This window comes from Lichenostomus cassidix, unplaced genomic scaffold (assembly GCF_008360975.1).
Source record: "Lichenostomus cassidix isolate B80296 unplaced genomic scaffold, HeHo_3.0 HiC_scaffold_539, whole genome shotgun sequence".
Lineage (NCBI taxonomy): Eukaryota > Metazoa > Chordata > Aves > Passeriformes > Meliphagidae > Lichenostomus > Lichenostomus cassidix.
Genome location: NW_028147592.1, coordinates 16238 through 25650, shown reverse-complemented (window position 1 = coordinate 25650; position 9413 = coordinate 16238). Strand labels below are relative to the sequence as shown.

The window sequence follows — 9413 nt, the reverse complement described above, 5'->3', positions numbered from 1 at the left end:
CTGTGGAAATCTTCACGCATCCCCCCATGCCATAACCATGCCATTTTCATGTCACAGTTACCTTATAGGGTCTTTCAATGCCTTCTACATGCTCTGCAGTGATAGGCCTTTCACTGCAGCATGGCATATATATTCACACAGCTGCAGCCTGCTGCAAGATGCTGCCCCTGCTTTGCCAGGGGGACAGGCCTGGCCATCGGCCCATGACTTTGGGCTATATTAACCTACCTCAGGATGCTCCTGGGACCCATGGACTGCTCACATTGCTTTGTGCTTGTGCCTCATACCTACTAACAAATGACAGTGAGAGGACACACTGTCTGAGCATCTCCTTTGCATATTCATTCCTCCACTGCTATTTCTACAGAATGTCAGAAATTCCATCAAAACAACTATGTACACACAGGAGGACACTGTAGGAGTGGACTTAGTTGCAGCCTACCGTGTTGCATTGCAAAGCCATTTCCATCGTAGCACTCTTTCTGTTCAGAACTCCAATTCCTTGCAGCACCTACCTCCCATGTCTTACCCATGGCACTTACAAATCACAGGTGTCATCTCACAAGTACCGCACCCAGTCTATCAACACACCTCGCACAATTCTCTACATGCGCACAGAGGATCTCTTTGCACTTCTCACTTTCACTCTCTAATCTCTGCCTCAGCACGTACAATACCTCAACCCCTCCGCTTTTGCTTCTCAGCAATGCATGCCTCCTACTATGGCAACTGCAACACTTCTCAAACACAACACATACCTTCCCATATCCACATCTGTAGGACAGCCACAACTGTGTGCTCCAACAGGACAGATTCTTCTCCATTTCCATCTTCACTGTCACACCCAGTGCCAGCACATGTAGCTCCACACGGATGCAGCACCTTTGCGACACAGGCAGCCCTGTGAAACACACAAATACCGTCACTGACACCGTCCATCCCTGCCCATCCCTGTCAGCGAGACATTTATGGCCACCTTCTTTCCTACAGCTTTTCTAACACTCTTATACAATCATGAATCCCCTCATTACCCCCTTCTGTGTCATTTCACATACTTCATCTTTCTCACTAAGCCACTCTGTGGGTCTCTTGTGACATACTCAGAATCTGCAGTGGCCCAAACATCCACACAGCATTCCATTTCAGGGATAATTGTCACACACTGCTTGTCCTTGCTCAGCAAACATCCATATACCACTCCATCCACAAGTCTCCCTGCACACTGCCGCTTTGCAGGGACAATGGGCCCGCTCTTTACACGGATGGAAAATTATTCCTAGGTCATCTCACCTTCTGGGACAGCTGTGTATGCACTAAGACCCGAGCCAGGAGCTGCACAGCAAATCCACTAGGCCTCAGTATGCAGCGGGCGAGGAGGATGTGCCTGCAGGAACCGGGTTCGTACAGACCGTCCCGCAGCTCCGGGCGGATCGGGAGGCCTCGGGGTACGTGCGGTAAGCTGCGGTCTCACGCAATACACAAGCATCCTCTTTGGCCCCCCCGTGGAAAGCCTCAGCCAGCCGCACATGAAATAACCGTGCCATTTTCACGTCACAGGCACCTTACAGGCCCTTTCTACTCCTTAGGGGCCCTGCACAGTGCTAGGCCACATACCACAGCAGTGCATTGAAAGCAAGAGATGTGGAGTCTGCTGCAACTCACCGATCCCACTCGCCCGGGGGGACAGGCCTGGGCACAGTGCCATCGCTTCAGGGTCCACGAATCGATGTCACGATGCTGCGGTGACTCACGCAGTGCCGATAAAGCTTTGTTCCTGTCCCTGGCCGTGAGGCCATCTGTTGTTCCACCGCTCTTTTTCTGTCCTCTTTTGCTCCTTGTGTCTCATACCTATGAGCAAATCCAAGGGAGAGGACACACAGTGTGAAGGTGTCCTTTGCCCCTCATTTCATTCTGAGGTGTTTATAGACACCCTTGTCATTCTCATGAACAGCAGTATGGAAACACAACAGGCTACCGCATGAGTGCACTCACCTCACACCCAGCCTGCTACTTTGCATTCCAAGCCATTTCCTTTGTAACACTTTGCACAGAACTGTAATCCCTTCAAGCACCTACCTCCGATCTCTTAGATGGGTCCCTTGCAACTCACAGGTGTCACAATTTTTGCATCCAGCTTGTAAACGCAACCTGCATAGTTTTCTGTATGCACACAGAATATCTCTTGGCACCTCTCTATTTCTGTTCCAAACCTCTGCCTCAACATGTATGAGAACTCAGGTGCTCTGTGTTTGTTTCTCACCAAGACATACCTCCTGCTATGTATACTATGACACTCTTTAAATACCAAACATACCTTCCCATATTCACATCAGAGGACATCCCGATGTGAAGGCTGCAGCAGGGCACTTTCTTCTAAATGTCTGCCTTCACAATCCCACCCTGTGCCAGCACATGTTGCTCCATATGGATGCATTACCCTTGCAATGCAGGCAGCCCTGTGAAACACACAAATACTGTCACTGACCCTGTACATCCCTTGCCATACCTGTCAGCAAGACATTTCAAGCTGCCTTCTTTCCTAAAGCTTTTACAACAGTCTTATACAATCAGGAACCCCCTCATTGCCCCCTTCTCTGTCATTTGACAGACTTGATCCTTCTCACTAAGCCACTCACGGTCTTTTTTGCCATGTAATAATAGTATGTACCGACCTGAACACCCACATACCATTCCATTTCAGGGATTGCTGTCACACATTCATCATCCTTCCTTACTCCATCATTCCTATAGATCTCCATCCACAGGCCTCCCTCAAGACAGATACTTTGCACTGACAGGCAGCCACCTTGTTATATTCACGGAGAATTACTTCTCAGCCATCTCACCGTCTGGGACAGGCGTGTACGCAATAATGCCAAAGCCCGAAAACGCCCTCTGAATTGTCCAAGCCTCAGCATGCAGCGGGCGAACAGTACACGCTCGCAGGATCCAGGCTCGTACATGCTGGCAGGAGCTAGGTTTGTACATACTCTCCCTCACCTCAGGGGGAAGCAGGAGGCCTTCGGGTACCTGCCGTAAGCTCTGCTCACGTGCCACAAACATCTATCCTCTTTGCCTCAGCTGTGGGAAGCCTCACCTACCCTTACATGACATAAGCTTGCCATTTCCTCTGTCACAGGCACCTTATAGGGTGTTTTCAATCCATTCCACACTGTCCGCAGTGCTAGGCCACATACCACAGCAGTGCATATCGAGCAACAGATGCTGAGCCTGCTGCCACACACTGAGCCCACTTTCCCAGGGGGACAACTCCGGCCACCGTCCTGTGGCTACGGGGTCCATTACCTGACGTCACGGTGCCCTCAGGACCCACGCAGTGTTGCCATAGGTCTGTGAGCCTTTCTGTGCAGGCACGTCTTCTTTTTTCCACTCTCTTTTTTTTTCTTTCCTGGCGTCTTTTTGTCACTCCTCGCGTCTCATACCTAGAAAGAAATCCAAGTGAGAGGACACACTGTGCGAGGGTATCCTCTGCACGTTTTCACTTTCATCAGGACCACTGTGTGAACACTTCAGGCCACTGTAGGAGTGCAGTCACCCCACTTGCAGCCCGCTACCTGGCATTTCAAGGCCATCGCCTTTGTAGCACTTCTTCCCCACAGAACTGCCACGCTTTCCAGTACCTTCCTCCCACGTCTCGCACAGGTCACTTACCACTCACAGGTGCCACAGTTATTGCACCAAGCTTGTAAACACGCTGTGCACGATGATGTGTATGCACACACATATCTCTTGGCACTTATCCATCTCGCTACCAAATGCCTGCCTAAACAGGGATGAAAGCAAAAATGCTCCACGTCCGCTTCTCAGCAACACATACCGTGCAGTATGGCAACTCTGACACGTTTGAAACACGACACATACCTTCCCTTCTCCACGTACCGAGGACAGCCAGAGGTGAAGGCTCCAGCAGGACACTTTCTTCTCCACGTCCGCCTTGACAATCACACCCAGTGCCAGCAGATGTAGCTCCACATGGATGCAGTAGCCTCGCAATGAAGGCAGCCCTGTGAAGCACACGAATACAGTCACCGAAACATCCACATGAAATACACATCAAATTCCACTCTAGGGATTTCTGTCATAGACTCATAAATCTTTCTCAACCAAACATCCATATACAAGTCCATCCAAAAGGCTCCCTGCACGCAGCTGCTTTGCAGTGACAGTCAGGCAGCACATTACAAGCATGACAAATTATTCCTAGGTCATCTCACCTTGTGGGACAGCTGTGTATGTATGCACTAAGATCAAAGCCAGCAGCTCCACTTCAAATCTTCTAGGCCTCAGTATGCAGGGGGCGAAGAGGATATGCCCGCAGGAAGCAGGTTTGTATACACTGTCCAGCAGCTCAGGGGGGAACGGGAGCCCTCGGGATACACGTGATAAGCTCCCGTCTCACGCAGGCCACAGCTATCCTCCTTGGCCCACCTGTGGAAAGCCTCCCCCAGCCCCACAGTCCTCAGCCACGCCATTTTCCCCTCACAGTTACCTAGCAGCATTTCCCGACGCATCGCACACTCTCCGCAGGCCTAGGCCTGGCACCACAGCACCGCATTCGCATGGACACATCTGGAGCCCGCCGCGAGACACCGACCCAGTTTTACCAGGGGGACAGGCCCGGGCATCGGCGCACGCCTTCCCCGAAGGAATTAAGCCACATCACAACGCCCGCCGGGAACCACGGCCCGGTCATATGCTCTGTCGCTGTCCTGTTATGTGCCCCTACCTGTCCTTCCAATCTTCTTTTCCTCTCTTCTCTTCTCTCTCCTTCTGTCTCTCGTACCTACTGACAGGTGACAGTGACAGGACCCACCGCCTGAGTATGTCTTCTCCACATCATTTCCTTCACAGGCATTTATACAAAACGTTATAAGCTCCTTCATAAACGGTACCTGCGCACAACGGGACGCCGTAGGAGCGGACTCACCTCCCTTCTAGCCTGCCGTGTTGCATTTCTAAGGCATTCCCCTCGGAGAACTTTGTGACTTTCAAAGAAACCTGTCTAGGAGAGAAACAGTAAAAAACTTAGCTGTCTGCTACATCTGCATACCATTACCAGGCACTTGAACAGCAAGGAAGTGCCCAAACCAGGAAACAATGACTTCATTTTTACCCCTGTGTGCCTACTTACCATCTTTGACAAGTACAAACATTCACTTAGCCCCCGCAGTCACGTACAAACCTGATGGTTCTTACCTGCTTTGGTTTTCCACCTTCATTTCAATGCTTTGCTCCTCATGTACAGCTAGTTCCACCTTTATTTTTCCGGGTCCATGCGCTTTTGGTTTGTTTGCTCAATGTCTTTTCCTTTTCCTCTGCCATGGTGCCTTTATTTCAATTTTAATTTTTTTTTTTTTTTTTTTTTTTTAAAGGGAGCATGCCACCTCGGGTGCATCTCTGTTCCCTAGCATCCGTGCTTTTCCCTTTTTTCCTGTCTTTTTTTTTTTTTTCCCATTACCAAATTATATATATTTCTACACATAATATATATTATCAATAAAATGTATATATACTATGCAAGACATCAGACATATAGTAACATATACAAATATATGAATTCCATTATATACCATATATATTATATGTATAATACCTAACATACATTCCATATATTTCATATATACCACATATGATATAGCCAATACAGATAATATATATTACCTACTACCCATTTTATAGCCAAATATGATACGTATAATATCTGTATTTCATATATCCACATAAAATACATAACATTGATGTAACGTACATATACTAGATATATTATTATACTCAGCTGCTGCTTACCGGGTTGCTGCTCCTCAGGCAACCGTCAGCAGGTGTTTCTGGGGGTGGTGATGCTCATCAGGCAACCGTCTCCAGGTGTTTCTGGGGGTGGTGATGCTCATCAGGTAACCATCTCCAGGTGTTTCTGGGGGTGGTGATGCTCATCAGCCGAACAGCTCGTACATCTGTGCGAAAGTCCAGAAGCCATACCTAGTGTTCCAAAAACTGCATTTTTCTGAAAGGAGCGACTATTCCATCTCAAGGTCCTGGTAAACACACCGAAAGCACCAGAGCCCACACAACAGGGCTACGCACTCTCCCGTCCCGGCAGCAGCCGCTCCACCTGCACAGCGTCCCGGCTCAGGCTCCACCCGAGCGCCCCGAACAGCGGCACCAGCCACGCCTCGCGGTGGCCAGCCGCTGCAGGTCCTCTACTCCCTGCCCGTTCCATCGTCCCCGACGTTCCTGTATGTGTGTGCCACTCAGTGTGGAGCACGTGCTGTTTTCCAGTATCTCCTTCTTACCTGCCCAGGCGCCGCGCTGACCGGACAGCCCCCACAGCCCGCAGTCAGTCCGTGCCGCAGACACCCGAGCAGCCGGGCCGCGAGCGCGCAGGACCCGGTGCGGGGACGCGGCCGCCGCCGTCGGTGTCCCCCCCGTCCCGTTCCCGGCGCGGGGACGCTGCCGCCGCCGCCCGCGCCCCCCCCCCTTCCCGGCGCCGGGACGCGGCCGCGGCCGGCGTGGCCCCCCCCCTTTAGATTCCCGGCACGGGGATGCAGCTGAGGCTGGCCGTCCCCGTTTCCTTTGCGCCGCAAACAAACTGCTGCGGCCGCCGGGACATCCACCTCCCCTTCCCGGAGATGCAGCCCGGGCGGGCGGGTCCCCCACCCCTGTCTATCGGCGGCGGCGAGTGCTGCTGCGCGCCGCTGCCGCCGCCCCCCCCCTCCTCGGCGGCAGGCGCCGCCGCTCCCCCGGCGACTCAGGAAACCTGTACCGCTCTGCGCGCAACAGACCCCCAGCCTCCACCGGCCTCTCGACCGGGGTCGCCGCCGGCTTCACCTGCAGTCCGCCGGCGCTCCGCCGTGGCCGCCGCCCACGGCGCCGCCCCCGCCGCTCCACCGGCGCCGCTCCGCCACCTCTCCCGCAGCTCCGCCGCAGCCGGCACTCAGCGGCGGAGCGCCGTCGGCGCTCGGCCGCCGCCGCAGTCCACCGCCGCTGCCCCGCCGCCGCCGCTGGGCCGCCGCCGGCGCTCCGCGGCCGTTCTCCGCAGCCTGCCCGCCCCCGCGCCGCCGCCGCTCTCGGCCTCTGAGCGGCGGCTGGCCGCTGGCGCGCCCGCGGCCGGGCCCTCCGCTGCTCGCCTCCCCGCCTGCTGCTGCCGCCCGGCCGCGGAGCGTCGGCGCTGGGCCGCGCCGGGCCCGCGGCCGGTTCTCCGCTCCTCCGCTCCTCGCCGCTGCCGCGCTGCCCCGAGCTGCTGGCGGCGCCGGGCCGCGCCGCGCCCGCGGCCGGTTCTCCGCCGCTCCTCCGCTCCTCCGCCGCCACCGCCGCTGCCGCCGCTGCCGGTGAGCGCCGGCGGCGCGGGCCGCTGCCGGGCGCTCCGCGCCGGTTCTCCGCCGCTCCGCCCCCTCCGCCGCGCCGGCCGCTGCGCCGCTCTGCCTCGAGCGCCGGCGGCGCTGGGCCGCCGCCGGCGCTCCGCGGCCGGTGCTCCGTCGCTCCTCCGCCCCTCCGCTCCCGCCGCCCCCCGGCCGCAGCCGGCGCTCACCTTCCGCTGCCTCACCGTAGCCGCCGCCGCTCCGCCGCTCCTCGTCCGCCGCTGGTGCTCCTGGGGGTCTCGCGGGCGGCGCCGGGGGGCCTCTCTTGAGGGGCTCGGAGCCGAGGGGCGGGGAGAGGCGGGCCGGGGCGGAGAGGGGCGGGCCGGGGCGGGGCTTGGCGGCCAGGGGCGGGCCGGGGCGCCGAGGGGCGTGGCCGCCGTTCGGCCGACGGCGCCGGTGCGTATCCCTGAACGCAGGGATCTCGGAAGCTGCCCCCGCCCCGACCGCGCCGCCGCTCTTTCCCGCAAGCCCGCAAGGCTCGCGAGCCGCCGCGGCGGCACTCTCGGGGTGCCCATTTCGTTCAGGCAGCCAGGTACGTTCGTAAACCCCCTGAGAATACCCCGCGGCCGCCCTTTTCGAACGCGTCACAACTGCGCATGCTCGAGCCAGCCGACGCCATTTTGGCCGTCGTCCGTACCGCGCATGCTCGAGCGATGCGGGCGCCATTTTGGTTGTCGTCCGTACCGCGCATGCTCGAGCGATGCCGACGCCATTTTGGTAGTCCACGGTACCGCGCATGCTCGAGCGATGCCGACGCCATTTTGGTAGTCCACTGTACCGCGCATGCTCGAACGATGCGGGCGCCATTTTGGCCGTCATCCGTACCGCGCATGCTCGAGCGATGCCGACGCCATTTTGGTAGTCCACCGTACCGCGCATGCTCGAGCGATGCCGACGCCATTTTGGTAGTCCACGGTACCGCGCATGCTCGGTACAGCGCGGGTGAGGGTGGGGGTGTAGGGTAAAGGGATCGGGTGCAGGGATCAGGGGTTATAGGGTACTGTAAAAGGCTTATAGCGAGGGTGAGGAAGAGGGTGGGGTGAGGGAGCAGGGACAAGGGATCAGGTCTAGGGATCAGGAGTCATCATTATAGTGAGGATGAGGATGAGGGTCACCATGAGGGTGAGGGAACAGGGCCAAGGGGTCAGGTGCAGGGGATCAGGTTTTAGGGCTACAGTGAGGGTATAGATGAGGGTAACATGACACTACAGTGCCAAGGGATCAGGTGCAAGGGATCAGGGTTAGGGTTACGATTAGGGGGTGCGTTCAGGTGCAAGGGATCAGGGTTAGGGTTACGATTAGGGGTGCGTTCAGGGGGCGTGGTCTAGGGTTCGGGTTGCAAAGGGGGGGGTCTGAGTCGTCAGGGGGCGTGGTCTAGGGTTCGGGTTGCGAAGGGGCCCAGGTGCAGTGAATAGGGCCTGTGGTCAGGAGGGGGTGTGTTGAGGGTTAGGGTCGTTACAGTATTAATACAGATGACAGTGCTTCAGATTAGGGGTAATTAGCATCACGAGGTCATTAGTGTTTTCCAGATGCTTGGCATTATTAATGTTGTTACCATATATAAAGCTGTTAGCCTATGTAGGGTAATCAGCATTATGAGGGTAGTTTGCATAATTAGGGTCATTGGCATAATCAGGGTATTTGGCATAATTAGGGGCATTGTTAGCATAATTAGGGGTTGTTAGCATAATTAGCATAATTAGGGGTTGTTAGCATAATGAAGATGATTAGCATAATTAGGGTTAGCATAATTACAGTGTAACAACCATTAGTGTAATCAACATTGTCAGGGCAGTTAGCCTAATCCATATCATTAGCATAAGGAAGAAGGTCATTTGCATAACTGGGGAATCATCATCATCATCATCATTACCATTGTGAGGATGATTATGTTATGAGTGAGTCCATGCCTACCATAGTTACAGTTCATTGGCATAATTTTAGTCATTTCCCTACCTACAGTTGCCACTGTCCTCATCAGAGGAACCCATGATTTTCATCCGTCTACAATTAAGACACTTCGCAGCAGGAGGGCAA

The 9413-nt window shown here is 55.3% G+C and overlaps 1 long non-coding RNA gene across 2 annotated transcripts; it reads right to left on the bottom strand.

Moving 5' to 3' along the window:
• Window positions 1-273: 273 nt before the first annotated feature.
• LOC146422018 (uncharacterized) lies at window positions 274-6868 on the bottom strand. Of its 2 annotated transcripts, XR_014848410.1 has the most exons (5): window positions 6801-6868; window positions 5809-5972; window positions 4511-5023; window positions 3883-4025; window positions 274-287 (listed from the first exon to the last, which is right to left on the bottom strand). It is a non-coding gene; the product is annotated as an uncharacterized LOC146422018 (long non-coding RNA). The 2 variants fall into 2 exon arrangements; XR_014848411.1 differs by lacking the exons at window positions 274-287; window positions 3883-4025 and adding an exon at window positions 1314-1384.
• Between the last annotated feature and the right edge of the window lie 2545 nt (window positions 6869-9413).